Source organism: Lygodium microphyllum, chromosome 1 (genome assembly GCF_053477565.2).
Source record: "Lygodium microphyllum isolate KBCC chromosome 1, Lygodium_microphyllum_v1.1.10, whole genome shotgun sequence".
Classification (NCBI taxonomy): Eukaryota; Viridiplantae; Streptophyta; class Polypodiopsida; order Schizaeales; family Lygodiaceae; genus Lygodium; species Lygodium microphyllum.
The window spans coordinates 183,580,318-183,600,200 of record NC_141135.1 but is presented as its reverse complement, the minus strand read 5'-3'; the positions used below and the strand labels follow the sequence as shown (position 1 = coordinate 183,600,200).

General features: G+C 37.8%; 1 pseudogene; it reads right to left on the bottom strand.

Annotated features, from left to right (window-relative positions):
- Positions 1-5,978: 5,978 nt before the first annotated feature.
- Positions 5,979-18,919, bottom strand: LOC148042059 (eukaryotic translation initiation factor 3 subunit B-like; annotated as a pseudogene).
- Positions 18,920-19,883: the final 964 nt, after the last annotated feature.

Below are 19,883 nucleotides of genomic sequence, written 5' to 3'. Positions count from 1 at the left end.
AACGAGGCAGACTCATTCTTTTGTGGTGACATGTCTATCAACCTTCCAGTGTATGCAGAGTTGTGTCAAGAGATTAACATGGGACCATAGGATACTTCATTCTTGGAGAATTGTATTACTCAATTCGCTGTTTAGATCTTCCATAAAGGTATATAAGATATGCATTTTAAGAGGGATTTTTAAAAAATGATTTATATTATTGTGCTTTGTATAGTTTAAATTGATTTTTCTAACACCATTTTTTATCTGTGCAGGTGACATTTTCAGGATGAGTCGAGGGATGAGCGATGAGGAGTTTCAGGACATGATGGCACGCATGTCTCCAGACCAGCTCACGAGATTTAGAGCAATGGCAGACCAGGAGCTGTCTCATTCTTCCTCAGGGCGCTCTGCTAGATTTGCTTCAGCGCGATCAGATGCTTCAGCTTCTAGCAGACGATCTCGACGCTCATGACTTGGACCAGAGGGAGGGACTGCATCGGGATCAGGGGGATGCTGCTGTGGAGACACGGATGTGGTGTCTCCGTCTCGTCGTTCAGCTGGAGCTGCATCACCTCCAGGATTTGTCACACCTGTGGGGACGTCTACTCCAGTTACTTCGGCTTTTGCTCAGCCGTCAGCACAGGTGGCACCCCTTTTGGTGGCACCCCTTTGAGTGCCACTCCAAGAGAGGTTACCCCCGTCGGTACATCGGATGTAGAGGGGTCTCCTAGATATGCCCAGGAGCATGGACGGAGATGGGAGAGGACCCATCTTAGGCAGACTCCTAGGGGTTATGGATATCTGGTTGATAGTAGGTCAGGAGCCATCATCATGAATGATAAGGGGAGGAGGGTGATGGCTCGCATGAGAGAGTTGTGCCAACAAGTTTTTTGGCACAACGTCCTGGATCATTGGAAAAACATACCAGAGGGGACCAAGGACTACATAGTAGCATCCTTGCACGAGGAGTTTCTAATGCAAGCCGCAGTAGATAGATTCTCTACGGGCTGGATGATGGATTGCATGCGTGCATACATGTCACATAGACGATCCGACGCACGCAAGGCAATCAAGAGTGGGGCTACAAAGCCCGAGTGGTTAGATGCAGACGACTGGTGCCGACTGAGGGAGGAGGCTACAGATTCGCCAGGATGTTGGAGTTAGCGCAGGAGGTGGTGAGGGCACGACTCAAGGCCGGAGTGGTCCATCATCTTGGGAGTAGCGGCCACAGGACATATTTGGAGGACTTTGTAAGTTTCTATTTTGTTTTGCTTGTTTGTTTTTTTGAAATATTCTTTGTACTGATAATTGTATTTCTAACAGTTAGCATTTTGTTTTCTTTGCAGCACTCCATTACAAATCGCGATCCGCAAGGCCTTGAGACTCGATATGCAGAGAGGCACGGTCTCAATGCATTGATCGACCGATTGTATAGATGCGGCGGCCATGTAAGTCACTCATCTTTCTTGTCCGTAGTTACCATGAGATATTTGAATGCATTATTGTATGGTGGGTTGATGTGTTGTTTCTTTTTCTGCAGAATCCGTTCGATGCTCCTTTGCGACGGGACGAGCTTTCGGGGGACGAGGATTTGTAGCTCGCCCTTGGATCCTTGGAGCTCACACACCTTTAGTTTTTAGTCGCCTGATCTATGTATACATTTTCTATGTATTAGTGATATCCTGTCATGATTGTACCAATCGCATTTTATGCGATCATGTATTTATTTCATGTATCAGTTTTATGATTTCAGTATACATTCTTTTTGTTTGCAAGCACTTTGTATACAGTTGTGCAGAAACTATTTTGTATGGCTCTCATACAGCAACACAGTGCTACTGCCCTGCCACAAATTTTTTTTTTCCCCTGTTACCGTCACTATTTGCGTCGCAAGTTTACTACTCGCGTCGCTATTGGCGTCGCTATGTGCATCGCAAATTTACTGGTTGCGTCGCTATATGCATCGCATTTGCGACGCATATAGCGACGCCAATAGTGACGTTTCTATGGCGTCATCAATAACGATGCTTTTTGCGACGACGGGGGCAAATTTTGTTGTTTGTATTTTCGTCTCTTTAAACGTCGGTATAAGGTCTATATCTTGTAGTGAGATCTGGTTCAATAACAACATTTCCACCATGCAAACCAATTGCAGAGAGAACTTTTTCAACCTTTGTTATAGAATCTGTTCTAGTTGATAATGGCTTCAGCTTCCATGCAAATCCTATATACAGATGAACAAGCTTTTCAATTATCCTGCAAAGTGCATGAAGTATACAAATATGGGCATTCGCTAAAGGAATGTCCAAGACTGGTTTAAACTGTGGATCCTTATTGTGCCTAGAGGGAGCTCTATTCCAATTGCTTGAGTTTAACTCTGCAGCTGGTGACATGTAGTATAAGCAAGGAGATCTCGAGTTAGCTCCCTTCGATACATTATACATACATTTGAGTGTCTTTAGGTCACCAGCTATGTGCCACTCAATCCTGTAGTTCCCAAATCCTTCAACAAATAGCTCTTCTCCTGCTTGTTGCCTTTGAATAACATTAGGTATTGATGTTTGATGAAAAACCCAATATAGTATATCAAAATTCTCAGTATCTACCTCAAATGCTCCTAGCCACCAGATGTTATATTCAGATTGAACACTAAATGATGTTGAATGATTGCAATGACCTGAGGAAAGTGCTCTATTCATCAAGGTGATAGAGATTCTCTCCAATTTTTTACATTTCAGAATCTCACTTTCATTAAGTTTAATCACAAATCTAGCCACTCCCTGTGCCTGACAACTCATAAAATTTGATCATTAAGCATTGTAGGGTGGGCAAGTCAAGGAAAATATTGTTAAATTCATTGAATGTAACCTCCTTTTTCTTGCCCTTGAAGCTAGCCTTAATATGAAAAGACTCACCTAGAATCTCCATCACTTTGTTATTAACTCTCTGTCTGATAGTCCTAACCACAAATGGCTTCGGAAGTATGCAATTGCGTACCTGTCCTTGCTTCATATTTGATTGTAAAAGCTGGAAAAGTTGCATATAAGCATCTCGACTGATACAAATACTATCCAGTGTCTTCTGTACTAACTCAGAATCCAAAGAATGATTCTTTACAAATGACTCCAAGCATTGTTTCTTTGCCTTTTTAAATTTCTTCTTCTCCAAAATATCCTTTGAAACTACCGAAGGAAGAAGATGATAATAAAATTGAGCTGCTTTTAAAGAATCTCTTTCACTTGCATTTGGTTGTAGAAGAGATCTAAGCAAAATTAACATCACAAATCAATGCAATTAGTTTAAATAAAGCCATATTTAAGATTTTTCAAGTGAAAAAAAATATACCTTGCTGCTTGGATTCTTTTACCACAGCCTCCTCCTCCTCGTTTGATATTCTCAATATTTTAAGAGCTCTTTGTCGATTTCGAAGGCCTAATAAAGTTTACTTTCATTGATAAGCTTTGATATGCTTTTCCAATGAATGAATTTTTTGTTGACAATCCTCTAGCTTCTGCAACAACTCTATATTGTGTTTCATCAAAAGATGATTCTCTAGTCCAACGATATCCTTTTCTGTAACAAGATTAAGTGTATAACCTAAAAATCCATTGTAGCCATCACCAATAAACCTCATTAATGATGAGCTATTATAGAAAGGAGGAGTGTTATTTCTGCTAGGATCTTTGGGATATAGCTTTCCATCTAACCAAAGATCAATATTCTTCTTTCCTTCAAACCTCAGTATATGTTTCATAGACTCTGTAACCGTGATAGATTTTGTTCTCTTTCTTATTGGTTCATACTCACTGTCCAACTCAATATGAAGGTGATAGAAAGGTCTTTTATGAGAGCTACAGAGATCATTAGATGATTGATTCATAGCTAAGTTACAGAGATCATTGGGTGATTGATCCATAACTAAGGATATGATTAGAAGCAAGAACGAAAACAAAGAAGAGACTACTAAGGAGGAGAAAAAAAGAAGAGAGAAACAATGGAGGGAGGCAATTGAGTATCCACCAAAATTCAAATTGAATATTACTTTTCACTTTAATGAGGAGAGGTAAGATCTGCATTATGATAACCTTGCCAACTTTATGGCGACCTAGATTTCTAGGTTCGATGTGACCACGAGAATATCACGACAATGACTTATTAACGAATTTTGATATTTTAACTTACCAAAATATAAACCTCTTAAAATAAAATGGTTTTATTTCTTAAATTGTTTTCTATCTCTAGGATCTCTTACAAGGCATTTTCGATACCTCAAAACTCCCCTAATGCATGTACAAGCAATCATTATGGAAGATCTATGGTGGCTAGAAAGCTTATGAGGAGGGCTTCAAAAGTCCTAAGGTCACAGAGAGTACCACGTCGCATAGAGGGATATCTAACTGTATGAATAGAACTTGCACAAAAATAGGTAGCAACGTCCAATTTCTGAAATGTTGAGCATAGAGTACATAATGTCAGGATTTCTCATGCCAAGATAAAGCGCCTTCAGGTTAGGAAGAGGTCCACAGAAGAGAGTACTCAAAGATATGTCCTGGTTTGGACAGAAGAGATAAAGCGTCCATAGAAGAGAGTACTCAAAGATATATCCTGGTTTGGAAGATCTAGTTGCTCAAAGTGTTGCAGTTCTAGTTTGGCTATGGTGGCTACATAGAGTAGAGTCTACGAAAAGGATAATGATGACTATTGCTTCCAAAGAGCAGCTTCCAAACACTTAAAACTCCATAATAGTTCATCTCAACTCCAATTTGCGCTGCATATATCTTTAAATCTAGACACCAACTTCTATTAGATGAAAACACCTAATCCACTACTCCATGCATAAGTCAGTGGGTACAAATTCAACCCATACTACTCTGGCAACATTTAAAACTTCATAGTAATTTAGGTCAAATCCAATTTACATTGCACATATATGTTAAATCCAAACACCAACTTCCACTAAATGGAAACACATAATGTGCTACGTCAAGGCATAAGTCAGCTGGATAAATTCAACCCATTCTCCTTACCTGGAAAAACCTATCCCTAGGAAGTCAATTAAGAAATTTATCAACACTGAAAGACCAGATATTGAAACCATTCTCAATTTGATGTACAAATGTGACTAATGTTGACATGAACTTGATTACAAAAGTAAATGTAAATGATTGTAGATCACACTACTTAGAAGTAAATGGTAACTGTTCTATAATCTACTATATTTTCATATATTGTGTGAACCAAAACCATGAGAGTTCCAAAAATCATTACCATCCTATTGGATCCCAATTTATATATGTGGCTCCATGAAGTGGTCAGCTCTGGCCATTGTTTCCAATTCATCAACATTGTAGAACTCTAACTACCCATTGTACGCCTTCAGTCCAACCAAAATGATAAATCACCCAACTGGAGACCACTAAAGGGCGTTTGCTTGCTTACCCTTCAAAGTCGTCAACTTTGTTACTTGCCCCACATTGTTTGGACTTTTTATGGAGTAGAATGTAACATCTAATGGCCTACGTCCATCTCCGTGAATGATGGAAAATTTGTGACCTTTAGGCATCCATGAAAATGCAATAATTTTGTCATTTTGTTTTCCAATTCCAAAACCAGAGAATTGGAATGTCTCTCTCCTAGATTTTGAATAGCTCAAATCTAGTGTACGTACTCTTTTCTATTTTTGTGTATCTATCTACTGGCCAAATAATCTCCATGGCTTTGGCAGTAGATTTTGCAATCACTAACATTGAACAAGTTCTTTTTTTTGAGCTCCTCCCTATTGGGGATCTACAATAGACTTACTTGTCAAATTATGCAGGAGCCAATTAAAGCAACAAGTCCTATCGAGACACTCCAAAACTACACTATTGTCAATGATAAAGATAAAGGGGACATCCCACTCAGCATAGTAGCAACAATGAGATGGAAGAAAAAAATGGTGCATAACACAAAAAACTACCATTCATAATAGGAAGGCACAACAACAATTACGACTTCTAGAGATAATGCATCTTATGAAAGTTTAGCATAAGACCAAATGCACTCACTCTAGCAGGCTAATTACCTCCATTTCTTTCAGGAACAAATAAAGCTAGGATAGAGTTTGTGGGGGACCAACTAAAGTCCATGACATTGTCTACTCTCAAAGATTTCTTATCAAGCACACCCATGGTCTCATTCTCGTACACACTGATTGCATTCTTGCCTATGCAAGAAAAATACTTATCATCTCTGCCTCCCGCCCATTTACAGCAGAACGAAAACCTCCATTAATCTCAGTTAACTTAAAATGATAACAGAGAAACAGAGAATAAGTAGAGAATAACTATACATGAACACTGGCCAAGAGACCCCTGCCACACCCCCTATTCCACTCGTTGCAAAATCATTACTTCCCTTAAATTCTCTGAGCACTTTCCTAGTCCTCACATCATAAATGTTAAGTGTTACCCTCTCCATAAACATATCTAGACATTAGTAAACACTTGTGCATGCAATTTTCCAAAGAAAAAATAAAATTCATCAATAATCTTTGTATCTCTGGGGTTGCTTGGTTCATGACTACTATATGTCACGTTATATATCTCTCTTGGAGAGAAGTCAATTAGCCTAACCTGAAAGAGCAAATCACAGAATTGATACAAGAGCCAACATTCATATTCAGCAGCATTCCCAACTTACAAATCATAAACTAGAGAAGATGAGTCATAGTTGAGGATGAATGTATTTAATTATTTGGTTAAAGGATTGGGCGCCACCCCATATAACTGCACCTTGTCTATGAATTGTGGCAAGGTAAGATCCAAGGAGATACCATTTCACAAAGCTCTCTATCCAAAACTATTACAAAAGCTAGTTGTCAATATACAACATGTTCTCTTGTTGCAACTATCTAAACTGCAAAAAAATTTCAACTTACAGAATGGTGGTAAATATGGTCAGTTTCCCTAATCTAGTGTCATTCTAATAAACTTCAGTCTCTGATCCAAACGGAACGACAAACTGGTCTCAACCTCATTCATCCTTTAGCCAATTTAAAAGATTTTCCTGAAATACATGCAAATCAAGATGAGATCATATCTGAGTTGTGTAGAATGGTACAAATGCACCTTCAAGAGTAGGTACATGCATACCCAAGTATGAGGTTTGTGCCCATTCATCTGGCACTTTCATATACTTGTCATGGGACTTATCCAATTTGTAGCCATTAGTTTGTTCTCTAGATATTTGAGCCTCCTAAAAGCATGAAATTGTATAGATTATAAGCTGAAAAACCAAATGTATGATCCAATCCTAGATTTCTATGTATACTACAGAAATAGAAATCAAACAACAATCCACAAATTGGCATTCACATCTAAGAGTCCAACAAGAACTGAGGCGTTGTGTACTCTATAAAAGCATAGCCTTTAGTCTTTTCAATTTCTTCATCCTTGGGCATTCAAAGGCCATGACCAAAAATCTTCTGAACCACACCCTCAAGCTTCTCATAATTTTTTGGAAATATTTGGCATCAAGAAAACGGTAGCCACGTGCATCTCTTGATCCCGAAATCTTCATCAAGGGTAAGACATTGTCATCGAGGTTGACTTGGGGGAAGTTGATGTTAAGTTGGAGGCCATCCTCCTACAGGTCAGGGGCGAGGCAATGGGGAGCATGTGGCAACTCGGCATTCTGTACCATAGCCGCAAGCTCGAAGGAACAACACATAGAGGGGGACGATCGACCCTCCAACCCAATCCTTATAAAGACAAAAATTATAAGGGAGAAGAGTTCAAAGCTTGGCTAGATTTACACATTCTTTGTGTTCTTTTTTTTTCCCTCTAGATTTTGATAATAGTGAAATTATGTTTTAGTCATGATGCATGGGCAGACCAAATTTCTTGACGCTTGTTCAGACCTTTGCAATGGTACTGACTAGGATATTTGACCACTTCTCCATGTTTATTAGTAATATCTAGGTGTTCTTCTAGAGCCTTGTTAATCTTTTATTATTATTATTATTATTATCATTATTAGAAAGAAGCTTTGGGAGGGGGACATATGTCATTACAAGCTTTCCTTGCGAGTGGATTTATGATAGCCATGTGTCGACGTGCATGCCCAACTACGAACACCCACGTGCAATGGGTGGTTTCTTCTGTTTGCCTCGTATCACATAGGCACAATTGCACAATGATTGAGAGACCCTGTAGAAATTATAAAAGAAGATATGGGAAACACAAGGCTCAAACCTTTCATGGTGGTGCGCAGATCGGATGCTGTATGCTCGCGTAGTGAATGCCGGAAGGTCCCCAAGAACAAAAGAACTCTACTTTTTGCACAAAACTCAAGGTAGAAAGAATGCACAACATGAACAAGAGACCAATTGGGTGCAATCTCCCCCCATGCCTTGTGTGAGCGCTCCACAAAGCATGCATTTTATGTATTAACCATCTTCAAGCTCAAATAATAGCCCAAATTAGAAAATAGCACGCTTTTGGCTTTTGAGTTTGCTTTAGCACAAAATAGAAATAAAGCTAATGGACGGGCGCCCAAAGAGTCAAGCATGCCCAATACAATGTCCAAATACAAATATCATAATCGTGCGTCCATGCCTATACAAAATAATAAATAAATATCCAACGCCTCAATAAATAGGCACAACAAAATATAGGCGCCATGCCTAAGGTATGCGCCCATCAAAATATAAGTGATAACTCGAATACACACTATCCTCCAATGCTTTCTTCCGCCACTGCTGCTATCTCTATACATCAACTAAAGCATTCACAATCGTTAGTAAAATAATACAATTAAACCAACAAAAGTGAATACCTAGCAGTCTTCAGCTACATAAATAAATCAACTGGTTAGAAATCAATCCTAACCTTAATTTATCAGGAGTGCGCACTCTAAACTCATAAACGTTTATTAATTTAATATGTATTTTGCGGAATCACCCGCTATGGAATCACCCATGTACACACTAAATTAATGAAACACCCAAAAAGGATAGGCGTCCCCATCAACTTCTCGCACAAAGAATCCACTTTGTGTATGAGCCCCAGTCAACAGAGTTTACGAAATCCACCGTAAAACCTCACGAAATCCACCGTGGCACGAAATCCACCGTGAAATATGCCTCGTGGCATCATACCCCCAGGGTGGGATAGCAATTGTCCTCAATTGCTATTAGCTCAATGTGGAGCTAATAGAGTGGGGAAAGCATTTAAGTCTCTAGCGTGCATCCATTGGGCCTCTTCAACAAGATGGTTTTTAAACTTGACCAAATATCTAGAATATCTACAGCCAGTTCTAGTAGTCATAAAGTCAGTATCTATGATAGCTTCAGGTTCAAGTATTTTAGTCTCTTCATCTAACAGAGGTGGGTTTTCATAAACAGGGTGTATAGGTAATTGGCCTCTAAAGGGTCGTAATAAACTAATGTGAAATGTGTTGTGAATTTTCCAATGAGGTGGTAGTTCGAACTTGAATGCATTGTCATTGATTTTGTGAATGATCTTAAATGGTCCATAGAATCTAGGTGCTAATTTCACAACTGGGTGATTATCTACACTTTGTAATCTACGTTTTTCTATTCTCAACCAAACATAGTCATCAACTTTGAAATTCATGGCCTGTCTTTTCTTATTAGCTTGTTTTGTATACGATTGCTAGGCTTTGGAAATCATGTCTTTAACCTCATAAAAAATAGTAGCGTGCATATTAGCAATATTATCAGTACTCTGAATTCTATTTGATAAAGAAGCAACAGGTGTAGACAATCTATAACCATAAATCACTTTAAACGGTGCTTTCTTTGTAGATGTGTGTGGTGTATTGTTATATGCAAATTGCAGTAAATGCAAATGTGTGTCCCATGTTTGTGGTTTAGAAATAGTATAAGCATGTAAAAGATCTAAAATAGTACTGTTACTGGCTTCTGTTTGTCCATTAGTTTCAGGATGAAATGCAGATGAGAAATCAATCTTTGTTCCTAGGTTAGCAAACAAAGTAATCCAAAAGTTGTTACAAAATCTAGAATCACGGTCAGAAATAATAACTTTTGGTAATCCATGATTAGTAAAAACAGTTCTCAAAAACAATTGTGCTGCCTGAGATGCTGTTAAAGTTTTCTTTCATGGAATGAAATATGCTTGTTTACTAAACCTGTCTACAATAGTCCAAATCATATCATGGTTAGCTTCAGTATTAGGTAAACCAATAATAAAATCCATAGAAATCTGTTTCCATGGTCTTGATGGAATAGATAAAGGCATAAGTAAACCATGTTGTTTACCATGATGTCTCTTAATTCTTTGACAAACCAAACATTCAGAAACAAAGTTAGATACATCAGTGTCCATATGTGGCCAATAAAAATCTTCAGTCACAATGTACGTAAAGTAGATATAATACCTCCATGACCTTGATATGGAGGACAATGAATCTCATTCAAAACAAAGGATCTAAATGGAACTGTAACACATAATCTCTTTTCATAAAACATGAATCCATCATTGAAAGACAGTGAATCAATAGGAATCCATTTATTTCCAACTAATTTATTCCAATTAGCATGAAAAGTAATGTCCTGATGATAAGTATCTTTCATAGGAGTTAGAGAATCAAATGATATAACAGAGATATTATGAATGGTTGGTCTTCTACTTAATGCATCGGCCACTACATGTTTTTTACCTGGTTGATATTGGATAAGAGGATGAAAAATCTGAATAAAAGCTGTCCATTTGATATGTCGGTCAGATATTTGGGATTGACTAAGGAGATGTCTAACACTTTGTTGATCAGTCTTAATCATAAACTCACAATCCATTAAATAATGTTTCCATTGTCTTAAAGCTTGTACAATAGCTAACAATTCTTTATCATATGTGGAATATTTAAGTTTGGATGGTTTCAATTTACAGCTAGAATAGGCTATGGGATGATTATCTTGCATAAGTATGGCTCCTATTCCACATCCGTTAGCATTAGTAACTACTAAAAAGAATGGTCTATTAAAATCAGGTAGTTGTAATATAGGAGCATGGGTTAATGCATGTTTCAATAAATCAAAAGATTTCTATTGATTATCAAACCAATGATAAACAATACCTTTCTTTAAAAATTTAGTCAAAAGCAAAACAAGTAATGAAAAATTTCACACAAATTTCTTGTAAAAACTAGCAAGACCTAGAAAAGAACGTAACTCATGCACATTTTTAGGTATAGGTCAGTTCAACATTGCTTCTATCTTCTTAGGGTCAACCTTAATACCTTCTGATGACACAATATGACCTAGATATTCAATTTCTGTTTGAAAGAACTCACTCTTTTCTAGATTAGCATACAATTGATTATCTTTCAACAACTTGAAAAGCAAAGACAGATGTTCATAATGCTCTTTCTCATTTTTACTGAAAACCAAGATATCATCAAAGAATACTATAACACAATGCTGATATTTCAAAAATACGTGATTCATCATTCTACTAAATGTAGTAGGTGCGTTAGTCAATCCAAAAGGAATCACTAAAAATTCATAATGACCAAATTGTGTTCTAAATGTAGTCTTGAATATGTCAGATTTATCTAATCTCACCTGATGATAACCAGATTTAAGATCTATTTTACTAAATATGGCAGAACCTTATAGTTTATCCATAAGATCATCTACCTTAGGAATTGGATATCTATTCTTTACAGTAATCTTATTTAGGGCATGATAGTCAATGCACATACGATAAGTATTCTTCTTCTTCTTTACCAACAAAACAGGTGCGCCAAATGGAGAACTAGTAGGTCTAATCAATCCTCTATTTAATAATTCCTCAACTTGATTTTGAATTTCTTTCTGCTCTATCTGGTTATGCCTATATGGTGCTTTACAAGGTGGTTGAGTATCAAGAATTAAATATATTTTGTGGTCTTCGGGACGTGAAGGAGGTAGTCTAGGTGGTAGATCTTCAGCAAAACAATCTTTAAATTGTGCAAGGAATTATTTATGCCTAGGGTGCATATATTTTTCTTTAGCTTGCAGTTCATTCACCCAAATTAGATAAGATTTACTACTTTTGCGTAATGCACGTTTAGCTTGAGTATGAGTAAGCAGTGGAAAATTATTAGATGGATGCATACCATACAATGTAATGTGTTTTCCTCGAAAATGAATTTTAATTGAATGCGTGGAATAATCTATGTCAGGATTATGCTGATGACGCCAAGGCATACCTAAGATAATATCACTGGACTGTAATGGTACAACTAAAAAAATTCATTCTTTCAGTATATTCACCGATTTGAATTTCTAAATCATGCACCTCTTGTGTTCCATTATACCTTGTGCCTAAGAATGCTGCTTTAATGCGGTAATGCGTGGGAATAGTTTGTAATTTCAATTCTTTCACTAACTTTGTAGAAATAAAATCATGGGTACTACCATCATCATGCAAAATAATCTTTTCTTTTCCATGCACTAAACATTTCATTGTCAGCAAAGAATGTGGAGTGGGCATACTTGGTAAAGTATCCGAAGGAGTAGCAATGTCGTCCTCATCTTCCGTAAAGTCAGGCATTTCCTCATGTTCTTCATCTTCCATTGCTCCAAGATAGTTGATATGTACAGGGGGCTTCTTCAATTGGAAATTGGCTGCTAGATGTCTAGGTTGATGGCATTTGTAACACACTATAGGTTTGGCTTTAGATACATTGTTTGCAATGGTAGGAAGTCTAGGAATATTAGGATTTGGCTGTGAAGATGGCTTAGGGTTTTGATTGGTATTTGATGGCAAAAAATGTGGTTTTGTCCAAGACTTACGGAAAGATGATGAAGGAAATCGACTTTGATTGAATCTTCTAAAATTTGAATTGAATTGCTTAGAACCATAGTTACCATTTGTTTGAAATTGTTGTGGACGCTTGTCTCTTCCTTGAATTTTGTCTTCAGTGTCATGAGCTAAAGAAATTGCATCTTCAAGAGTTGCAGGCTTGAACATATTGACTTCAGCGTAGTAATGTCCAAGTAATCCAGACATATACTTACGCTTGTGAGTCACTTCAGGTACGTCTTCAAGCATGTGTAGTTGGAGTAAGGCATTCCAAAAGCGTTCAGTGTACTGAGAAATAGGCTCACGATCTCTTTGCTGAAGAAGGTCCCATTGCTTTATGGCTTTTTCATGGGATTGTGGAGGAAGAAAATTCTGCATAAACTTCTTCTTGAAACTCTCCCAGGTAGTGGGACAATCTATGCTCTTACGAAACACGGTCCACCAAAGAGATGCTCTATCCACTAAATGATTAGTGACACACTTGATTTTATCTTTTTCAGCATATGTCTCTTCATGAAAGTAATCATCAAACTGACTGATGAATGCAAGAACAGTTTTTCCATCTCGAGTGCCATTGAAAGTACGGAATTTGAACTTTCTTTTACTTATCTTTGTTTCTTTACAGATTGATTGAGCTTCAAGAGTCGCATCGATGGTTCATCGGATAAGATCTTCGGGTTGTGGTCCCTCTTTGTCGGTAGTCGATCTTTGTGAATTGGCCAATTGAACTTGCAATGCTTTGCCGAGCTCTTCGTTCTTCATCCAACTGCATCATAATTAAATCCAACTTTTGTTCCACCGTAGGTTCAAGAAGATCACCTTCAGCCATTAAATCATCCATATTTTATTCTGTCATCCTGTAAAAATTTAAAAGACCTCACACTCTCAAAATCCAATTAGCGGGATGAGTGTAGCTCAAAGTCGAGTGTACAAGGCTTATAGATTTTTTTGTTTGGCTTTCACAGTCTTCGTCTTTGGCAATTGCGGGGTTTAAAATCTTCGTACATTCTGCGTATGACCTTCTGTGTGTGCTGAAACTGGTTCAGTAAGTCTACGTATGTGAACAGAGTCTTTGAGGGAACAACTTTGCAGTTCGGTACTTCTGTGTAGGAACAGTCCTTATGGGGGTTTTTGACACAAGTCAGTTCTGACTTTTAATGACTTGTTGGACTTACAGAGTTAGTAAATTTAGACTTACAGAACTTGCAGGCTTTGGAGACTTGTAGAACTTAGAAGATTAAGAAGCTTAATAGCTTAATAAAATCTGTGTGATTATCGTGGACTTGAGGACGTTTGATGCCGTTTTGACGCCGTTTAGTGCATACTCTTGCTGTTTTTTGAGGAATTGAATTCCTGAAGCTTTTTAAAGCTTCTAACTAAGCTTTTTACTAAAGCTTTATTGACTTTGAAGTGAAACTTGGAGATATGGAAGGTTATCTCTTCTCTGTTGAAAAACGACTTGAAAGGAGAGATATTGATGTGGTCCTCCGCTGTTATAGGCCGGTCCTTTGCGATCAGAGGCTGTAAACAGAGGTTCTTAACCGCCAAGAATCCACCCATATCGACCGTTCGCGATGAGACTGACCGTAGAGCTTGATCATTCTAGGAGCTCTGCCTTTGCACAAGATGGGTAGCGATTGGAAGCTCTCGATCTCAACTTCGCTCTGATACCACTGGTGCGCAGATCGAATGTTGTATGCTCGCATAGTGAATGCTAGAAGGTCCCCAAGAACAAAAGAACTCTACTTTTTGCACAAAACTCAAGGTAGAAAGCATGCATGACATGAACAAGAGACCAATTGGGTGCAATCTCCCCCCATGCCTTGTGTGAGCGCTCCACAAAGCATGTTTTTTTAATGTATTAATCATCTTCAAGCTCAAATAATAGCCCAAATTAGAAAATAGCACGCTTTTGGCTTTTGAGTTTGCTTTAGCACAAAATAGAAATAAAGATAATAGGTGGGCTCCCAAAGAGTCAGGCATACCCAATACAATGTCCAAATACAAATATCATAATCATGCGCCCATGCACATATAAAATAATAAATAAATATCCAACGCCTCAATAAATAGGCGCGACAAAATATAGGCGCCATGCCTAAGGTATGCGCCCATCAAAATATAAGTGATAACTTTAATACACGCTATCCTCTAATGCTTTCCTCTGCCACTGCTGCTATCTCTACACATCAACTGAAGCATTCACAATCGTTAGTAAAATAATACAATTAAACCAACAAAAGTGAATACCTAGCAGTCTTCAGCTACATAAATAAATCAACTGGTTAGAAATCAATCCTAACCTTAATTTATCGCGAGTGCGCACTCTAAACTCATAAACGTTTATTAATTTAATATGTATTTTGCGGAATCACCCGCTATGGAATCACCCATGTACACACTAAATTAATGAAATGCCCAAAAAAGATAGCGTCCCCATCAACTTCTCGCACAAAGAATCCACTTTGTGTATGAGCCCTGGTCAACAAAGTTTATGGAATCTACCGTAAAATCTCATGGAATCCACCGTGGCACAGAATCTACTGTGAAATATGCCTCCTGGCATCACATGGCCCTACTGCCTTAATGAAGGGTAACAAGCACTATAAAATCTAATACACGACAAATCTGTCATTAAGATGGACGTACATGAATATGTACGAATATTAGATTAACTTTAATATTGACATATAGATATTACTATTATAATGATGTCTATATAAATTACATCAGTATAAATATTAATTACGTATTGATATTATGATAACATAAGTCTCAGTTAAAAATATTAATGTGTATATATTTTACTTTTATATGTTTATAAATTGATGTCTATATATAAATGTATATCTAAAATAATGTATGTGTGTGTGTGTGTAATGATATTATATATATATATATATATATATATGTGTGTGTGTGTGTGTGTGTGTGTGTGTGTATGTATGTATGTATGTATGTATGTATGTATGTATGTATGTATGTATGTATGTATGTATATATGTATATATAATCATGTGAGGAGTCACCTTCATCTTCATGATTGAGAGTAGTATTAGCAAGATCATCCAGCCCAAATTCTTCATCTGAAGAGTCTAGATAGCCTCCATGGATGCCCCTATAGTCATCAACGAGCTCACAACAATTCCCTTCAATGCCATCTAGATGCCACATAGTCTCCTCCATAAGGGGATTTTCAATGGCATGCTGATGAAACCTAGATCTTTTTGATAATGTCTCTTCATCAAGGCCAATGCACATGGAAAAAATCTACATCATTTCACTAAAAGTCCTCCATTAAGACCAAGGATAGAAGGTGGTGTATCAAGGGTATATTTGGGGATGTCCTATGGTAGAGGAGAACTAGAGGCAACATGTTCATTGATCATTGTGGTAGCATTAATATCTGGTATAGCTTAGAGGTTGTCTCCCTCTTGTTCCTCGACCTCATCATCTTCTTCAAATTCCATTTCAAATTCCTAATACATGAGATCACTCACAGTAGGGGAAGAACGAGTTAAAGGGTCTTTAGCTAAAAGGGACTTGATTTTGTGGAGGTTGGGTAGGTGGAATTGATTTCCCTTCCCCCCGTCTTCCCCCCACCCATCCCCTTCCCACCCCACACACACCCCCATCCCCCCACCTCCCCCCCCCCTCCACCTCCCTAAAAAGTGTGCTTCGAAAAATAAGGTAACCCCCCCCCTCCCCCCCAAGTTAGTACTCTGAAAAACAAAAGTACTTTGTTTACTTATTAAGGCTCATCATACCCTTTCGTAAAATGATCTAGGTCACTTTTGTAAACTAAGAACACCCTTCTATAAAAATCATGTATATGAAATATAAAATTCCATTCTGTGAATAAATTTATACGTCTTAAAATATTTCATTGTGTGAATGTATATATGTAAGCTTATATTTTTTTATATTTCCCTTTTTTGAACTCACGTGATACACATTTTTGTACACAGTGACATCCTTGAGCCTACGAGCACGCTCCTAGGCATAACTAGGAGACCCCTGTACACATCTAGCATACCTGGAGGGGTAGTATCTCTAGGAGTAGCACCCATAGGGGTGCCATCTACAGATGGCTGAGCGAAACTTGGAGTCACCAAATTAGATTCTCCTACAAGTGTGACAAATCTTGGAGGTGACAAGTATCCACCGGATTAACTAGACGGGGACACTATATTGATGCCTTCACAACACCCACCTGAGCCACCCTCTCTAGAACTGGTAACGAAAGCGAGGAGTAGCAACCCTCTTTGGAACTGATCATGGACTTACAACATCCTCATCTCTATAGCACCCCCCTAGAACCACTCCCTCCATCTAGAGCATTGACCTTGTCTACTAGAAATCAAAGCATGAGAGCGTGCCAAAGTAGACATTAGGGGAGTTTTGAGGTCTTGAAAATGTCTTTTAGGAGATAGAGAGAGAGTGCCCTAGACCAATAGGAGCAGAGCCTCCATAACAGAATTTGTATATTTAAAAATACAAAAAGTGATTCTACAAAAAGATATATATATAATAATATTAAGACTTTGTATTATCAATATCTATTTTTAGCCTCTTATATTTGTGATTATGATATTCTTTGCATTAATGATATACAATCCCCGCAACTTTTAACTAATGATATGTCTAGATTAATGATAATGATATGTTTAATCTAAATTCAAATTAATAAAGAGCTTGGCACTTATTTTTTTCCCTCCTTTCTTTGATCTCTCTCGAGTTTTTCCCTCCTTTTCGTAGCTTAGTCCTCTCTCTCTCTCTCTCTCTCTCTCTCTCTCTCTCTCATATGGATACAAAAATTCAACCTTCAACAAGGTGTCCAAGCTTCCAAATCACATCCATATCAGTGTTTAACTCATTCCAAAAAGATGGAAGATGGATTCCTACAATCATTAGCAAAGGCTGTTGGATCACCATGTAATAGGAAAAACGTGAGAAAATGCAAAGATATGAGAGCTTGTTCATCTCTAGTTGAAAGGGTAGAATCTTAGATTTCAAGCTTGGAGTAAATAATAATAACATAAAAGAGGTTCTAGTGAAACATGTGTTTATGCATAGAGAGCTATATTTGGAAATTGGAAGTTCAAATCTTCCAATGCATAAACCAAATTGTAAGGATTTGATTTTTAAAGTCTTTCTTTTCTTAAACTTGGTTTAAGGTTTTCAATTATAGCATTTGTTCATTTGTCTTGTAGATGTCTATTCCTTTAATCTTGAAGAATGGCAACTGGTCGAATCTATTGTTGATGTGATTGATGTGATGCATGGCTTGGTTGGAGAAGAGACATATAAAGGTAGAAAGAAGACAGAGCTCACAAAGAATGGAATGTTCTTCTATGACCGTTCTTATATTATCCCCATGTAGTGTAGCCAATGGGGATCAATATCCCTCCTTTCTTTGCCAAATTCTTCAAGCTTTGAGTGGCCTTTGCCAACTCCTAGTGAGGGCTATAGATGTAAAATATTTTTTGGGATACAAAGAGTATTCAAACCTAGTATCTCAAGTAGGCTAGGAAAAGTTACTTTGTTCATGCCTATATATATTTGTTGACTTCTTTTCTAATGCTAAGATAAGAAGATCAAAGGCCATGCTTTTAGTGAAGAGACTAGCGTATGATCATGTTATACAATTTGTTGATGAGGGATGGGACACTAGGACGATAGAAGGAAAATTTATACGTAAGATAGATCAAGAATCTATAGCTTGTAAATATATGATTGCTACTCAAAATTTCATCCTTAGCTTTTATTAAAGTAGATGGCATTATGTTGGTGGTAGTATCGTTGCTTTAGACCAAAATCTTGATAACTTTAGCAAAGATCCTATAGTGGATCTTGATATTTATCCCCAGCATGGCATAAACATCTCTTTTGTGCCTCTTCTCCACTTTTGGTTCCGATCCCAATGCATTTTTCACTAGCGTCTTGCTGACCTGCACCTGCTTAGTTCCTTCCCTGCTTGCCAAGGACACTGTCCCACTCTCCTTGTCAAGGTCATATGTCCTCAATAATTCCACCCACCTAGTGTGATCAAAACTTTTTGATATACGTGGCGAGGTTTCACTGATCCACAATCCTCTTGATAGCTTCCTCACTGTGGTCACCATTCCTTTGATATTGTGGATGCTCCTAAACCTGAGCTGGTTGTATACCCGATTTTCAAGGGATAGGCCGTACTTTGCTATTTCCTCTTCCATGAAAGGTAGGTGATGGGCTCGGTCCTACTACGACATCTTTAGCTCCTATCGTAAGCCATGTTTTGCCATTAGTGCTTTTTCACCTAGCTTTACCGAAAGACAAGACTTCATGCTAGGTAGATAAACCTATTTTTAATACATGATTGGACTTTTTCCTTCAACAATCTAAGTCCATTGCTTTCAAGTTTTATTATCAATTCCTCAGTCTCACAAGTTACTTCATCCTATGATTGAGGTCCCTCATGTCCCACATGTGTTATTTTCCTTTATGGTTCTTGTTATGTGTTTTGGTTTGTTTTAATACCATACCTTCCCCTCTTTGAATATGACAAGAATCCTTCCTAGGATTAAAGGGTTAGAGGGTGACAGTCGTTCACCACCTAATGTGATAGTGCTACCTTTGCATGAGCTAGACATAGAAATTTGGATTATACTCATGATTAGTATAGTTGTCCATGTCGAAAGGGAAAATGCCTATGTGCATGTTATAATTGAGGACGTCAAGCAAAAAGTCACCGGAGTCTGTTCAACTAGCGACATGCAACTCCTCCTATGTGTTGGTGCGATCTAACAACATATGTCCCTTAATGTGCTCTTTTATGGGTCAATTACGACTAGAATAAAACACCCTATAGGAAGTTGGAGCGACATAGGTTGGGTCATATTCAGATGCCTTGATTCCGCACTGCTGATCAGCATTGGTCATTATTTGATATCCCACTTGCTCCCATTGCAATCGTAGAGTGTACTATCTATGTAAGAAGGATGAGTTATGGTCGACAAGTTGTTCCAACTCAGTGATTTCTTGATTTATGGCTGGGGTTGTATTCTTGTTATATGAAATAATGAGAGGTTGCTTGATGGATTGTTTGTG